General features: G+C 49.4%; 1 protein-coding gene and 1 pseudogene across 1 annotated transcript in view; both read left to right on the forward strand.

Moving 5' to 3' along the window:
- The window catches only part of LOC144929108 (uncharacterized), a 170,323-nt gene that overhangs the window by 54,814 nt on the left and 97,779 nt on the right, over nt 1–17,730 (forward strand). The window lies entirely within an intron of this gene.
- On the forward strand, nt 1,896–15,809 carry LOC144929254 (zinc finger protein RFP-like; annotated as a pseudogene).

The raw sequence follows: 17,730 nt of genomic DNA on the forward strand, positions 1-17,730 counted from the left end.
ACAACCCGAGTCGAGGTTTTCTTCTTCTCTGTGTCCTTTAACTTCACGTCACTGGAGAAGAAAGATTTTTTCTGACCAGCTGGCTCTAATGCATGGAGATGTCTTTCCAGAAGTCGTGCTCTGGCTCAGTCCCACGTAGCAGGTTTTCTGGAGGAAGCACTCGGTGATGTTCTAGGGCTTGTGTTACAAAGAAGATGGACAGAATGGTCCTTTCTGACCTTCAATTATTTCTTTCGCTAGGAGGATAACGTTGGACATTTTCTCTCATTCACTTTCCTTTGGAATAATTTCAATCCAGTCCAAAGGATTTCCTCTTCCATTGTGTCTTCAGCACCTTTCCTAGCAAACAGTTACTGTTGGAGCACAGGTTTCCAGTTTCAGGCTGTCCCAGGGTGAGATGGCCATGAAAGGGGTAGTAGCTCAACTGAACCTATCCCCAGGTGAAGGGAATAAGTGCAGGGGTCACATGAGAAGGAGCAGCATGTAACTAGGATCCAAGCCTGTTGGACGATATAAGAACAGCCTGTGCTCGGCTAGGAGAGAGACCCACAATGGGAACAGGCCTGGGAGGGGCTTGGATAGTCCTTTCAAGTCAGTTTCGGTACACAGTAGGGCATGGAACAGCCAAGCTGCTAGGGTTGGGAGCTGAGCCTATCATTGTCACTATCATTGACCCCATTTTAGAGGTGTGGAAACTGAGGTCCAGAGAGGGGTCTGGCCTTAAACCTGAATCTGAGCCTGGGTTTACTATGTGGTGTAGAATCTGTCGACTGTGTGGTTCTTCCATCTTCCTCAGAGACACCTGGTGCCGACTGCTGCTGGAGACAGGATTCTGGTGTAGTTGGGCCCTGGATTTGATCCAGCCTGGATTAGCGTCACTATGTTGCAGTGACAAAATTGAGGCAGCAGACTGAGTAGCCCCATTATAGACACTAAACCAAAGCAAAATCGGAAGCGGATTTAAGCAACTTTTTACACATCAGTTTCATTTCTCTCCTCAGACAGACAAGGTTTAATTTCTGCCTACGTTCCCCACCCCTCCAAATCACCCAAAACAAGCCAATCTGCTTTGGGTTGGCACCGGTCCATGTCCCTCATGCCAGTGGCCAACCGCTAGTACAGCCGTAATACCACCGGACCCCCAAAAGACCCCCCTCAACAGCGCACCACCCCACCAGAAATGCCCAAAGCATCACTGGCCAACAGCGGTGGTGCTGTGCACGCCACTCCCTCCCCCCACAACCCCCAAACCCAGCCTGGCCACTCCCCAGTCCTCCCTGGCCCCAACTTGGCCCAAGCTATGCTGCAGCCCCCCCCAGCTTTGCAACCCCCTGTCACCCACTGCCTGCGTCCCCCCTCCCCCATGCAGGTGCAACACCACCACCAGAAATGCACCAACAGAAAGATCACTGACCACAGCCCACTGTTATCAGCTCACCCAACCGCCCGAGCAGCCCAGGCAGGAGGCAGGCGGTGGGGAGAGAGTAGGCACTGCAGGGCACGGACACACACACACGCATGCATGCAACACTCTCACCCGAGGACCTCACTTAGGGAAGAGGAACCCAACCCACAGCTGACTGAGCTGGATTCCAGGTTCCCTCCTTCATCTGTAATGCCCTATCGGGCTGACCTGTCGCACTGGCCTCTCCCCCATTGGGCCTGGGCACTGTCAGTCTCAGAGTCCTGGTTTCTTCCCCTCTCCTTGCTTTGGGTGTTGGGAGAGGGATTGGGCAACAGGGAGCCAATCATGTTCTCCGGCAGGACATTTAAAAAAAAAAAAAAAAAAAAAAAAAAAAAAGCAGCCAAAAAAGCCCCCAAAGAAGCCACGTGAAAAACGCCCTGTTGGGGTTAAGCCACATCTTAGATCCCTGTGACACTGTCTGCAGGGAGCCATGGCTGCAGTGAATCCTCTGAAAAGCTTCCGAGATGAAGCAACTTGCTCCATCTGTCTGAGTTTTTAATAAGGATCCCGTGTTTTTAGATTGCGGGCACAGTTTCTGCCAAGCCTGCATCGCCCAGTGCTGGGAGGGATCGGATACAGCTGTCTCCTGTCCTCAGTGCAGAGAGACCTTTCCCCAGAGGACCCTCAGGCCGAACAGACAACTGGGGAACTTTGTAGAAATAGCCAAGCAGCTGAGTTTCCAAACAGCAGCAGGAGAAGGTTGGTGCAAGGTGCACCAGGAGCCTTTCAAACTCTTCTGTAACCAGGACCAAATGCTCATCTGTGTGATCTGCAGAAAGTCCCGGGCTCACCATACTCACAGGGTGGTCCCCACAGAGGAGGCTGCCCAGGCCTACAAGGTAGGAATCTGCTGTGCAGGGTAATTACTTCGGTTTGGGCATGTTTGCAATTTGTATTACAATAGCTCCTAAAGGCACCGAGATCAGGGCCCTTGTTGTGTGAGGCTCTGTACAAACACACAGACAGTCTAAACCAGTGGTCCCCAAATTTTTCCCCTCAGGCTCTCCCTTACCCTGGCTATGGCCCCCCACCCGCAGCTGCAGTTGGGAACTGTGAGTGGGGCCACAGTCAGAGGCTGGGTCCACAGCTGTGGGGGTGTCTTGGGGTTGGAAGTGGGGCTGGGCCGGGAGTCGGGGGCTCAAACTGGGGTTGGGAGCAGAGCCAGGGTCAAGACTGGGGCTGGGAGTGGAGCTGGGGTAGGAGCCAGGGCCAAGGGGGCCATAGCAGATCTGAGTGGCACTCCCTTCCTGCCCCTTGTGGGGGCTGGTCTTGGCCCTGCCATGCTCCCTCAAATGTTCCTCCGTGCTCCAGTTTGGGGACCACTGATGTAAACAGTCAAGATAGACAAAGGCTGGGGATTCTGAAAGGTACTTAAGGTGTCTATACCCCAGATTTAAGTGGATAAATCTGGAGTTTAGGCACCTAAATGCCAGTTTTCGGCTCCACTGCAATCCCCAGAATTCCTGTAGGAGCCCAAAAAGAAAAGGAGGACTTGTGGCACCTTAGAGACTAACCAATTTATTTGAGCATAAGCTTTCGTGAGCTACAGCTCACTTCATCGGATGCATAAAAGTGGAAAATGCAGTGAGGATGTTTTTATACACACAGAGCATGAAAAAATGGGTGTTTATCACTTCAAAAGGTTTTCTCTCCCCACCCCACTCTCCTGCTGGTAATAGCTTATCTACAGTGATCACTCTCCTTACAATGTGTATGATAATCCACTTTTATGCATCCGATGAAGTGAGCTGCAGCTCACGAAAGCTTATGCTCAAATAAATTGGTTAGTCTCCAAGGTGCCACAAGTCCTCCTTTTCTTTTTGCGAATACAGACTAACACGGCTGCTCCTCTGAAACCTGTCATTATGGAGGAGCTCAGACTCACTCAGTGCCTGTGTATTCAGGGTACAACTTCTTTCAGTGCCTGTGTTTCTGTCTCTGGGCATGTGCACAGCTGCCCCCCATGGCATCTGGCTGCCTGTCTCCTGGCCACACCCAGAGCAATCCATGAGCTGGGGAAAACCAGGCATTCTGCTTCTCTCCTCTACGGGGCCTGATCTGGTGGGCATGCTCGGAGACAAATCAAAGGAGTGGGAGGGAAACAGAGGCACAGAAGCGGCAGTGACTTAACCAAGCTCACAAAGCAGCTCAGTAGGAGAGCCAGGAATTAAACCCTGGCCTCCCCATGCCCATCCTAGTACCCTAGCCACTCGATCACACTGCCTCTCATCACTCCTGTCATGCAGTTCTCTACCGTCACATTACCAACATCTCAGCACAGCTGCAGACTGGAGGCGTAGCGCCCCACCTTGAGCATTTCACAGCTGATGACCGCTGCTTTCAGGCGAGCCACAGGAAAATAACACATGGTCAGCAGTGTTCTCAAGGAGTTTGTTCTCTGCTACTTTCTGTCGCATAAGGTGCCCTGAAAGATTTCTGTTTAAGAAACAAAGGTTAATCTGCGTAACTTTTTTTCCTCAAGGAAAAACCAGGATGATGAATTCCCGTTTTCCCGGGTTTGCTGAAGGATGGTCACTTCGCTGCTCCTGAAGCAGAAATCATGGGCGACGGGTATGACGGGCCAGGGGAGGCACAGCCCTGCGTGGCCCTCTCCACCCCCAGACTCCCTCTTGCTTCCTGCCGGGGATCTGCAGCTCTTCCCCCGTGGCTGGTCTGGGGGGGCCTCTGGCAGAACGGGCTGGACTGGGTATTAGCCTCCCTGAACCAGTGGCTCACGTCCTGCCCATACAACCTTTGAAGTTTTGCAACATTCTAGGGCCCATGAAGCCCAAGTGGATTGGAACCTTAAAACGCCTGTTGGACAGAGCAATCCCCTCGGGGCAGAATCCGCTGTGCTGTACGCCACGCTAGCTGTAAGGACGAAGTGGGCTGTAGTAGTGCCACAATAAGATTAAAGGAAGAAAATGGATGATTCCCAGGACCATGTTGAACAAACCCTTTCCCCCATGCCGAACAATCGAGCACAATAGTTATGCACCTTGTGAGTGTGTTGGATTTTTAACCAGGAGTCTCTTTCTCCCAAATGTTCATTAGGCAATGGAGTTTAATGTACTATTTTTTTTTAAAGTGTGTTAAACATTCTTACCAAAACTCCCTTCCCTTTAAGTTGCTCAGCTTTAACTCTCTGATGTCCAGCTTTCTTCATATAGTTTTCTCTGTCATTGCATGGGAGCAGGGCACCCTACCCTACACTGCTGCAAAATGGATACGACTTCAACCCTTTGCCCTGCAGCACTTGGAGGATTCGCTGGAGGCAAAGGGCTGTTCTAGACAGAGTCCCTAAGTCTCTATATTAGGTCTGGTGCCCCCAAAGGCCTCTCTCTTCCCTGGCAGCATGACATATACAGCATAGAAGGAAAGTAAGCAGGGCTGAGAATGGGGCCTGAGATGCCCAGCTGCCATGAAATGAACGGGAGCTGTGCTTTTAAATCCTCTCTGTGGCTCTGCAACACCTCACCCCCGGGGAATTACAGAAGAAGATCCTTCAAGCACATTTTCAAGAGCACCAACTGACTTTAGAGCCGAAGTCCCATTTGCAAAGGAGATTTAGGCCCGAATCCCCAAATGCACTTGGGTGTTGTGATGCTCAGCACTGCAATACCTAACTTTTAGGCACCTAGAAAATCACTAAGGACATAAGAACGGCTGCACTGGGTCAGACCAATGGTCCATGTAGCCCAGTATCGTGTCTTCCAACAGTGGCCAATGCCAGGTGCCCCAGAGGGAATGAACAGAACCCGGCAGTTACCAAAGGATTAATTCCCTGTTGCCCAGCCCCAGCATCTGACAATCAGACAAGCCCTTACGGTTGCCGGCCTGTAATTGCCAGGATTTCCTCTGGAGCCTTTTTAAAAAAGCTGGCTTTCCATCAGCTATCCTCCAGTCATCTGGTACAGTTTGGAACAACAAATCCTGAATTTGGCATTTGGGGGGAGAGAGGCATCCACAAAAGTCAGCATGCTAGTTGGGGAGATTAGCCCTCTGGAGATACTGATGAGAGGGGTGTGTCCTAAGCCCCAACTCCCTCAGAGTTTGGTGTAGGAATGGGCCTGTCTCTGATCCACACCTGGGAACCCCTCTCCTGGAGTCGAGTGGCTTAGCTACCTAAGCTGTTTCATGCAAGATGGAGTTCTGCACCTGTGTTGCTCCGCACAACGTGGCCGGGGAAGAATCCTAGAATCCTAGAATATCAGGGTTGGTTACCTCCCTAGGTAACGCATTCCAGTGTTTCACCACCCTCCTAATGAAAAAGTTTTTCCTAATATCCAACCTAAACCTCCCCCACTGCAACTTGAGACCATTACTCCTTGTCCTGTCCTCTTCTACCACTGAGAATAGTCTAGAACAATCCTCTCTGGAACCACCTCTCAGGTAGTTGAAAGCAGCTATCAAATCCCCCCTCATTCTTCTCTTCTGCAGACTAAACAATCCCAGTTCCCTCAGCCTCTCCTCATAAGTCATGTGTTCCAGACCCCTAATCATTTTTGTTGCCCTTCGCTGGACTCTCTCCAATTTATCCACATCCTTCTTGTAGTGTGGGGCCCAAAACTGGACACACTACTCCAGATGAGGCCTCACCAATGTCGAATAGAGGGGAACGATCACGTCCCTCGATCTGCTCGCTATGCCCCTACTTATACATCCCAAAATGCCATTGGCCTTCTTGGCAACAAGGGCACACTGCTGACTCATATCCAGCTTCTCATCCACTGTCACCCCTAGGTTGAAGACTTTCTTCATAACCGTTAGCCTGGGGGTAGGGCACTCACCTTGTATGTGGGAGACTCCAGTTCAAGTTCTCCCTCTGCCTGGTGAGGAGAAGAGATTTGAGTCTCCCACCTCTCAAGAGTCAATTGTGACATTGCCATGAGCACCGTCCTGGAGCAACTTGAGAGGGAGATGGAAAATCAATGGTAGTTGAGAACCCAACTTCATGAGACTTCTTTGAAAATCCCAGCTTCAGATAATGAAATCAGCACTGCAATGTATATAAATTGCACAGAGGACAGACTCCTCAGCAGGCTGACCTTCCCCCCCACCCCCAACATTGTTTTTCTTGCCTCAGGAACAAATTCAAACCCAGTTGAACACACCGAAGCAAGAGAGAGGAGAACTTCTGGAGTGGAAACAGGATGCAGAGACGCAAAGCCAGGAATATCTGGTAGGTCCCCATTGTTATGGTCCAGAAGTTACATCAGTCAGGGGTGATATTTCTCTCTGTGGGGAGAGTGTCAGCCCTTGTCTACACGCAGCACTGCTTTGATTTAGCTATGGCTACATCTACACGGCACACCGCTGGGGGCATCCTGTAGGGTATGTGTAGCCACACAGCACAGTGAGAAACAGGCTGTGTCCACACTGTCATGTGTAGCTACATGTGTGAATAAAAGACTCCAGCAGGGGGAGGCAGCAGAGCGGCCGGAGCCTTCCTCCACTCCCTGGAGCCTTTTCCTGTGGTGGGGAAAGGCTCTGGCACTGGGGAAGCAGCGGGACACTCAGTGTAGATGGGGAGGCCCTGCTTGGGGGTGTATAGAGCCCTGTGTGTAGGGTTTATACCCAGAGGGTTCAGGCATATTGCGACTCTACTTGCTTAAGCCATGCCTCGCCATCTACACTGCTATTTATGCCCATGTTAGCGGGTGCATATAGTGTACGTCCTCTACACACCACCACAACATTTGTGTAGGACAGATGTACCTCAAATCACTTTTTAATGTAATGTCTTTGTTCTGGTGCAAGGCCCTCACAGGCAAACATTTTGAACCTAGTTTAATTTGACCCTAGTGTGGTGTGTAGGGTTCACCTTGTCCAGTTAAATTGAGATAAAATGTGCTAACTGGGAGCAAGGTCAAGCTCAGATCAGGGTTAGCTGTGATGTATTGGGGACCGAGAGACTTTGTCCATTGGACCATATGAACTGGAACCATAAACTCACTGAACGTTAAATCTCACAAAATGAGGGTCAATCCATCCTCATGATTGTATCCACCCATTATATACCACACCTGAACATACCTATTATACGAACAACGCACCCTCATGTCTCAATGTCTGTACTTTGACCCCTTAACCTCTTACCCCCAGTCGGGGATATTGCAGAGTATGTATTCCTTACGCCACTCGATCTGAAACCGAACTTCGCTCCTCTTGATAATCCGTACATTATTCCCTGGTATCCAGAAACGTCTGCTCCAGGGGTTCTCAAACTGGGGGTCGGGACCCCTCAGGGGGTCGCATGGTTATTACATGGGGGGTCGTGAGCTGTCAACCTCCACCCCAAACCCCGCTTTTCCTCCAGCATTTATAATGGTGTTAAAAATATTCAAAAGTGTTTTTAATTTATTAGGGGGGGTCACACTCACAGGCTTGCTATGTGAAAGGGGTCGCCAGTAAAAAAGTTTGAGAACCACTGTTCTGCTCTGTACCGTTCACGTTTTTTTTTAAACATCATCTTGATAACCTCAAGCACTTTGTCTCTTGTTGAGACACCCTTGCAGGGTATGATCATGTTTATCTTTGTTTATCATCCCTCTGGGCTCATTCCTCCACTGGCTTCCAGTTTCAACTTAAAGCACTGATCTTATTCCCCACACATCCAGCTACAAACACTGATTTCAGGGGAGATTTTCAAAGGCACGTATGGTGATTAGGTGCCTAATTCACATGGACTGTCAGTAGGACTTAGGCACCCAGTGGCTGTTTTGTATCTCAGAAATCTTCCTCCTGAATCTCCACCAGGCACAACTGGTTTCCTCTGGAACAGTGTAATTAACAGAATGCCAGATGAAACATGCAAAAGCTGGAGAAGAAGCATTTTGCATGGTGTGTTTTGTAACTGGTGTTTTATGTGGATAACCAGCAGAACCCTTTCCTTCTTCAGTCTTCTCCACAACTCTCTGCCAATGTATTTCTGATTCTGAGTCAGACCTCCCCCCTTCCAACCTTTCTGCTATTGGAAGATTCTAGATGATCAACAGAATATACTAAGCCACTCAGACCTGAAAACTCATCATTTTAGAGAGATTGGGTGCCATTTTCAGAAGTGCCTAAGTGATTTCGGAGCCTAGGGTTAACAATTTTGCAAGTGGTTAAGGGCCAGATTCTCAAAGGTATTTAGGGGCTTAAAATGCAGGGAGAGCTGTCCTATTTTCAAAAGTCACTTTCAAAGAAACTTAGGCTCCTTAGCATCCAAAGTGACCTTTTGAAAATGGGAACTGGAGGCGTACGTCCCGAAGGCACTTCGGAACATGTTGTTCATTCAGGCCAGCTGAGAGACTGTCAGGCATATTCTCCTGAAATCTCAACCATGTGTTTGTAGTAGGTTGATATGAAAAGAGGGCTCTAAGAACTGTTCCTATCAGGGACATGGGGAGAGTCTGGGATGTCCAACTTTCTCATTTGTGAAAACCGGATGCTGAGCACTGGAACCTGCCCTGTGCCCTGCCGCCACTTTCCCTCGAGGTCCCGCCCCCCACTCCTCTGTCCCTCTCCCACTGTCGCTTGCTGCTCTCTCCACCTCCCTCCCCCTGCCAGCTGAGCAGAGCTCTAGGGGTGTGGTGGAGGTGACTGGGGCAGGGTGGGAGAGGGAGAGCCACGCTCCAGGGGTGGAGGGATGATTGGAGCAGGATGGGGGAGATGCCGCTACTTTTCTCCCCCCCCATGGAGCCATCCCTGAGTGCTCCTCCAGGCTCCAGCAGCAGCTGCTGCTCGTCTCGCCCTCTGGTGGTGGAAGCCAGTTACTGTGGGTAACCGGACTTCTCATGTCCAGTCAGCAGTGCTGACCGGACACTGCCAGGTTTCCCTTTTGACTGGACTTCCCAGTTGAAAACTGGACATCTGGCAACCCTTGTCCTTGATCTGTCCTTTCCTGTTTGTGTCCCTTCATTATAGGGAAAGATAGAAGCTGAGAGGCAGAAGATCATGTCTGAATTTGAGCAACTGCGGCAGTTCCTGGATGAGCAAGAGCGACTCCTGCTGGCCCAACTGGAAGAGCTGGACAAGGAAATTGTGAAGATACAAGATGAAAATGTCACCAAACTGTCTGAAAAGATTTCCCGTCTCGGTGACTTGATCAGTGAGATAGAAGAGAAGTGTCAGCAGCCAACAAGTGAATTCCTGCAGGTGAGACAGAGACACCCAGATCCCTGCCCAGGGAAGGGAGAGATTCTGATTGATTAGCTTTGGAGTTTATTAAGTTCTTGGAGAGGTCCTACTCCACAATGGAGACTGTCAGTGTGTCCTTCAGCGAAGTGAGGGAAAACAAAATGTGACATTTCTAATATTTCCAATGTGGAAACAGTTTTGCTGTTTTAAAGGCAGATGGTTCAGGCCTTTTTGAGACATCCTGTGTAAGCCCCTTCATTTTCAGTTTAAACCAATTTTTACCAAAAAATTTCTGGGTTTTACAAAAAAGTATTATTGAGGTTTTTCTGATTTTCATCCTACTTTTTTATCATTCAAATATATACAAAAAACTTGTTTTATTAAGAAAATACAATACATTGCATGAGATCTCTGTATTCCGATAATACATTAGTCTGTGTGTATATGCAAAGCTGCCTGCTGAAGAAAGAACGTATTGCTCTAGCAGATGCACACAATAAACCAACAGGCACGCACGCAAGCTCTGAAGTGCGTGTGCGTCTGAACCTACTGATAAATCACACGCCCACCAAGTACACATTTCAAACTGTTAGTAGACAATGGGTTAAAGATTTGACGCACTAAAATGGGAAGAAAATTAAAATCTACATCAGAATACATTTCAGAACACAAGGAAGTATTCAAAAGGGCTAAAGAAACAACAACAGGAGAGAAGGATGAAGTTGAGCGTATGCGCTGCAAATGGTGTGGCCCAATTATCAAAGGTGAATATTTATAGACTAATCGTTCTAAGCAAAGCTTTTGATATGGTCTCCCACAGCATTCTTGCCAGCAAGTTAAAGAAGTATGGGCTGGATGAATGGACTATAAGGTGGATAGAAAGCTGACTAGATTGTCGGGCTCAACAGGTAGTGATCGATGGCTCCATATCTAGTTGGCAGCCAGTGTCAAGCAGAGTGCCCCAAGGGTCAGTCCTGGGGCCGGTTTTGTTCAATATCTTCATTAATGATCTGGAGGATGGTGTGGATTGCACCCTCAGCAATTGCACCTGCACATGACACTAAACTGGGAGGAGGAGTAGATACGCTGGAGGGTAGGGATAGGATACAGAGGGACCTAGACAAATTAGAGGATTGGGCCAAAAGAAATCTGATGAGGTTCAACAAGGACAAGTGCAGAGTCCTGCACTTAGGACAGAAGAATCCCATGCACAGCTACAAACTAGGGACCGAATGGCTAGGCAGCAGTTCTGCAGAAAAGGACCTAGGGGTTACAGTGGACGAGAAGCTGGATATGAGTCAACAATCTGCCCTTGTTGTGAAGAAGTCCAACGGCATTTTGGGCTGTATAAGTAGGGGCATTGCCAGCAGATTGAGGGACGTGATCATTCCCATCTATTCGGCATTGGTGAGACCTCACTTGGAGTACCGTGTCCAGTTTTGGGCCCCCCGCTACAAGAAGGATGTGGAAAAATTGGAAAGAGTCCAGCGGAGGGCTACAAAAATGATTAGGGGGCTGGAGCACATGACTTATGAGAAGAGGCTGAGGGAACTGGGATTGCTTAGTCTGCAGAAGAGCAGAATGGGGGAGGATTTTTTGATAGCTGCTTTCAATTACCTGAAAGGGGGTTCCAAAGAGGATGGATCTAGACTGTTCTCAGTGGTAACCAGATGCCAGAACAAGGAGTAATGGTCTGAAGTTGCAGTGGGGGAAGTTTAGGTTGGATATTAGGAAAAACTTTTTCAGTAGGAGGGTGGTGAAGCACTGGAATGGGTTACCTAGGGAGGTGGTGGAATCTTCTTCCTTAGAGGCTTTTAGGGTCAGGCTTGACAAAGCCCTGGCTGGGATGATTTAGCTGGGGAGTGGCCCTGCTTTGAGCAGGGGCTTGGACTAGATGACCTCCTGAGGTCCCTTCCAACCCTGATATTCTATGATTCTACACCAGTAACCTGTTTGTTCAAATGAAACGTTTTATTTGGGGATTTCAGATATATTGTTTTCTTAAACTCAGGGGGGCCCTTGTGCTTTGAGTTCTGTTTTAGTTCTGCAGCAAACCACAGGGATGAACAGAATTCAAAGCATTCATCTACTGAATACTTTTTCTCCCTGTCTTTCCATCCACCAAAACAAACCCCGATATTTAACCAGAAAACTTAATAGTTTTCTGCACTGATTTGCACCTGTTTTTATTGTGGTAATAAACACTGATAAAATCCCAGGAAAAATTAACTAAAATAAAAACTGAAAATGAAGGGCCCTAACGATATGAAAGCAATAAAAGGCACAACTCCACTTTCTAGGAAGTGAGAGATTAGGAAAGCAAAGTTCTTTGCAGGGCCTATTAAGAAATGAGAATGAATCCAGCTTCCAGAACTGCTGAGCAGAATTGCATACATGGAGAAAGGCAAAGGCTCTGGACACAGCAGTTGCATGTGGCAGTCAAGGATTCATGCGTCTGATCAGTCTGTTTGAGCAAATGCCATAGAATTTAGAAGGAGAAAACCCACAGTCATGGTGTGTGCTTAGGGGTCCCATTCCATCGAAATCTGTGAATGGACTTTTGAAATTGCTAACTGCAGAGAACTGCATCTCGAGCTCAACTAGGGATGGCAAAGCAAGTCCCCTGCAGAGCAGAAGCGATCTGCATCTTGTGGCACTTGGGACTGAACTCTTTCTCTTTTCTAGGACATCAAAAGCACCTGGAGCAGGTACGTGACTCCTTCCCACTCCCCCTCACGCGTCGTGGTGCTAGAAGGGGACTTTCCCCCCAGGGTCAGATTTTGCAGGGCATTTAGTCACCTGAGACGTAGCTAGGCACTTGGTGAGGTTTTCCAAAGCAGCTAAGCGAGTTAGGCACCTCCCATTGTGATCAGTGGCAGTTGGGAGCCTGACTTGGTTAGGTGCTTTTGAAAATCCCAGGAGGCACCTTTAAAAATCAAGCCTTAAGTGACTTGCCCAAGGTCATGCAGGGAGGCTGTGGCAGAGCAGGGAGTGGAACATAGGTTTCCAGAGTCCTACAGCAACCCCTTAACCACTGGAGCATCCTTTCCCATGAGATTAGGCCCTTCTCTCTGAGGGGCAGCCTGTGGACCCCTTACTCTCTAATTCCCATTGGAGGAGCTAGGCATTTAAAAACTCCAGTGAGGAGATGAATTGTCTCACCAGTGGGAGTTAGAGGCTCTCATTGAGCCCACAAGAGAGCAGCCTCTGGTAGCTCATTCTCAAGAAAGAAAAGATTTAGGGTGTTTCCCCCTTCCCCCCCCCCCCCAGGTGTGAGAAGGTGAAGTTCGAGAAACCAATGGCTGTGCCACAGGATGTGAGCGAGAGAGTTGGCGTCTCTTCCCAAAGAAATGTTTGTCTACAGGAGGCTCTGAAGAAATTCAGAGGTAACTTAACAGTTATTTGGGCTCATGATATGGTGATGGCACATCGAGATGTGCCTCTGACTGTGGAAGGAGTTGGACTCTGGCCTATTAGTTCTCAGCTCGTCACAGCTAGATGTCTGTGGGTGGGATGGGGAGGGCTCAGGGCTGATGCCAGTTCGCCAGGCCTCCACTTGGATTGTCTCAGACCCAACCATGGGTGTCAAAATTGGCCACTCAGCATTTCAGAGACACACAATCGCCAGATGTTTTAGAAAATGTTGAATTTCACCTCCATGGCTGGGATTTTCCAAGGGACCTAAGGGATTTAGGCCCCATCTCTCTCTGACTGTCAATGGGAGTGGCCACCACGTGGCCTCAGCCCTTTTGAAAATCCCAGACTCTGTACCTCAAGTTCCTCCATCTTGAAAAAGGAGGAAATAATGGCCAACCTACCTTGTTGTGCTAATTAGTGAATGCCACCGAGTGCTTTGAGATCGTTGGAGTAAGGCAGGAGATGGACAATATATTTTGGACGATGATTTCACTTTAGTTTGGTCTCACTGGAAAGGTCTCCCCATTCCGATCTGCCTCTCGTTCTGTGGTCTTTTCCTTTGGGCTGTCTCTCAGAATTACAGCACGGTTCCATGCCGTGCTGCGACAGCCATGTCAGCCCCAGGATATTAGACAGGGTGGGGGAGGTCATAGCTTTTATTGGACCAACTCCTGTTGGTGACAGAGACAAGTTTTTGAGCTACATGGACCTGAAGAAGAGCTCTGAGTAAGCTCCAAAGCTTGTCTCTCTCAATCACGGTTACATTAATTAACGGTAGAAATGTCACCAGAGTCAAGACAACATGAAATCACCTCTCTTCCAATTCTTCCTTTCTCTTGAGACCCGGCCCTATGAACTGAGCTCAAATGCAGAGAGAAAGGGTATGGGCTAGATTCACAAAAGGACTTGGGGTGAGGGGGTCTACTTGCCATTTTAGGCACCTCAGTCCCAGAATTAGACCACACTGGGATTCACAAAGACCCCCACTTAGCTGCAACCAAACCTTGTAGGTGCCTAAAATTACTCATCATCTCTATTTTTGCGGTATTTTTGTCACCCACTGGGTAACAACGTTGCATATTGGGAAACTGAGGCATATATAGGCTTCATTAAAAAATTGAAAAAAATCCCAGTTTCTCACACCCTCCTAACAGTACCTCCTTGATGCCTGGCGGGAACCATGGGGAATTTCCTGCTCAGCTTCAGCCAACAGGCAGCTCCCCAGGACTGACACTCAGGGCCCACCCCAGCCAGGCTACTGGGGAGCATTAGAAATGGTCCTAGCCTCCCCCAGGGCTGAGCTCTGCCCGTAAGGGTCTGTCTGCACTGCAGAGTGAACCCTGGGGCTCAGCACCCAGGTTAGCCTGGGCTGGGTGCAAGGAGCCATGCTGCTGAGCCTGACCTCATTTTCTGGGTCCTCACAGGTGCTGCTGTGGCTCTAGGACTCTGGGAGCACGTCCCCTGGCTGACCAGCTATTCTGAGTTTCTTTCCCAGTGATTCGTGGGGTACCCGGTCTGTCTTTCACAGGGGAACTGGGGGGAAGGCACTGGAGGGCTATTTTCCCTCAGGTCAAGCTGGCAGTGGCATTCGGGGGGAGGCTTTTAACCTTCCTCCGTAGCATGTGGCTGCGGGTGATGTGCCAGGATTATCTGGGGGTATCTCACCGAATCACTTCCCTGCATTGCGGGGGCCTCGGGCACTGGTGACCCTCGGTGCCTCCTCTTCTCTGCCTGTGGCACATCATAGCACGGTCGGCTGTAGGCTGTCAGGCTTTGGGCTAATATTGGTTGTTGGGTTAGGTGGGTGCTGGGTGGAGTTGGTGGCCTGTGATATACGGGGGTCAGATTAGATGACCTGATGGTCCCTTCTGGCCTCAGACTCTCTCACTCTCAGCACTGGAGTGGTTTAGCCTGCACAGAGGTGCCGACTTCCCCAGTTCCCAAGGGGGTGCTTGACCCTTGCTCTGCCCCGGGCCCCACCCCCACTCCACCCCTTCCCCCAAGCCCCCACCCCTGCCCCATCTCTTCCTGCCCCGCTCCATTCTGCCCCCTTCCCCTGCCTCTTTCTGCCCCCACTCCTCCCTCTTCCCCCCCCCCCCCCGAACCTCCTGCCCACCGCTGAACAATGGATCCGTGGCAGGAGGAAGGCGCTGGGAGGGACGGGGAGGAGCTGATCGGCGGGTGGGAGGTGCTTTGGGTACTTAACACTCTCCTCCTGCCTCTCTCTCCCCTGGTGCAGTGCAGGCCACTCCGGATCCAGACCTGGGGATTCCCTGTTCCGTCGTGTCCACAGATGAGTGTGATACAGAAATACCAAGACACGGGATATTTAGTGACACAGAACAGGTTTTACCCTGCTGCCTGTGTGCTGGGCTATAAGGGCTTCACCTCAGGGAGGTGTTACTGGCAAGTGGAGGTGGGGAACAAACGTAATTGGGTTTTGGGCATTGCCAAAGAATCTGTGATACATGAGGGAGCGAAAAGCCGTACACCAGAGGAGGGGATCTGGGCTTTGCAGAGTACAGAGAATGAGTACTCGGCCCTCATCTCCCCTGAGACTGCTCTGGCCCTACCTCGTAGCCCCAGTAACATTGGGCTTTATCTGGATTATGAAGGGGAGAAAGTTACATTTTATGACGTTACATCTTCTGGCAGAGAGACGATGTTTACTTTCACATCCTCTTTCACTGGGAAGATCATCCCCTTCTTTGGGAGCCGGCGTGTAGAATTTGAGTTCACTGGTAAGCATACCGTTATGTGTTCACTGGCCGACACATTGTTAATCCCTGTGACCGAGGAGTAGGGATCACTCAATATGAGCTATCTAAAGTAGAGCAAAGACACAGGTAATATATAAATTACAGCTATCACACTTTGCCATTCTAATCACAGTCTTGCCAGCCTAAAGCATTCAAAAACTGTGTCAGGCCCCCAAGAATCATGAGATTGGCTGCAACATCTTTTTAAATATTGTGTCATTTTCTTTGCCTTCTGGTTTCCCAGCTTTTGGGGTGTTCTTGTTTCCGATTTTCAATCTTTGCTACACAAACGTGAAGGCAGGAAATGTATCTGCAGTATAATCTGAGGTTGCCTTGCAATCTATCTACTCCAGCTGCTGGGACTTTAAGAAAAACACCAAGTGCTGCGAGACTCACAATAAAATGATGAGAGAGGACAAGACTGACTTGCTTAGCATTATACTGGTGAATGGAGTTTCCCGACCCTCTTACATGCCTGTCTCTGTAACTCTGTGATCCTCCAGGCACACAAAAACTGGCCAACCAGCAGACACCAGGAGCCACTCTCAGGCTCACAGCAGAGCCTGCCTCTGGTAGAGCAGGTCTACACTTAAAATACTGCAGCAGATCAAATGCACCGGTGCTGCTCCGCCGCTGTAATGCTTAAGTGAAGACGCTCCTATGCCGACAGGAGAGCTTCTCCCATCAGTGTAGTTAATCCACCTCTGAGAGGTGGTAGCTATGTCCAGGGGAGAAGCTCTCCCGTCAACGTACCGCTGTCTACCCCAGGAGTTCAGTCGGTACGACTGCGTTCACTGAGGGGTGTGGATTTTTCACAGCCCTGAGCGATATGGTTCTACCAATGGAAGTTTATAGTGTAGACCTGGCCTAAGTTCTGACTCACTTCGGGTCATCCATCAAAGTCCTCTGCTCTTTACTTCTGAATATAAAAACCATAGTGGGGTTTCCCTCTCCCTCCAATTCCCCAGCTCAATGCTCCTATTTTGCTCTGTTTAGTTATTTGGATGCTGTAGATTCAGATGAGTAAATTCACAGAATAAAGTTTATTTCAATCTTCTGGTCTTGGACTTTGTCACAAGGGTGCTAGATCTGTACGGCTCTGCCCTGAAAGGCTAGACAGACCCACCAGCAAATGCCTTGAAGGGGCTTGAAGAAAAGCAGCTGGGTAACTCTAAGCAAAAGCTCTAAAAGCAAAGCTTGAGGAAAGAGTAAATAAAATCAAAGCATCAAGCGATGCTTTCCTCTGGCAAGAAAAGAAGCAACAACATCCTCGCTGTGAAAGAAATCTGTTGGCAACTTCCAGCTGCGAGGAACAGAAGGAAACTGGCAATAAAGTAGCCAGCTCACATCATCAACTGCAGTAATATTATGGGCTGGCACCTGGCCGCACCATGGTGCTGCAGCAGCATTTCTTTCCCAAACCAAATTATCCCTTTTTCTTTAAGTTCACATTCGCAGTCTGAGTGGCTAGAAACCTGATCCACCACCTGAGGGCAGAGGGAAGGGTCAGGGGTACAAATCTGGAGTCATTTGGTTAAGGGGTGCGTGAGTTGCAGCCCCTCCCAACACGAGCTGTTTCCAAAACTGAGCTAGGCTGGAATACCAGCAGAATCCTGGCCAGGGCTGGGTGAGGGAGACTCCCAGCACACCCTGGAGTGGGCCCGGGGCTGGAAGGCAGAAGAACTCAATCTCTTCTGCGGCGGTTTCTCAGCAGTTTGTCTTGGCTGAGGCATCACACCCTGGGGGAGGTACCTGTGCTTTGCAGATGTGGTAAGAGGCTGCAGAAAGTGAACTCAGACAAAGCTGGGACGATGTTTCATGGATTCCAAGGCCGGAAGGGGCCACTGTGATCTTCTAGACCAATTTTCTCGTCTCCTGTGTCACACAGGCCACGGCACTTACCCCAAATAATTCCTAGAGCATCGTTTTGATTTTTTTTCTGAATCTTGATTTAAAACTTGTCAG

The sequence above is a fragment of the Lepidochelys kempii genome, chromosome 14 (assembly GCF_965140285.1).
Source record: "Lepidochelys kempii isolate rLepKem1 chromosome 14, rLepKem1.hap1, whole genome shotgun sequence".
Classification (NCBI taxonomy): Eukaryota; Metazoa; Chordata; order Testudines; family Cheloniidae; genus Lepidochelys; species Lepidochelys kempii.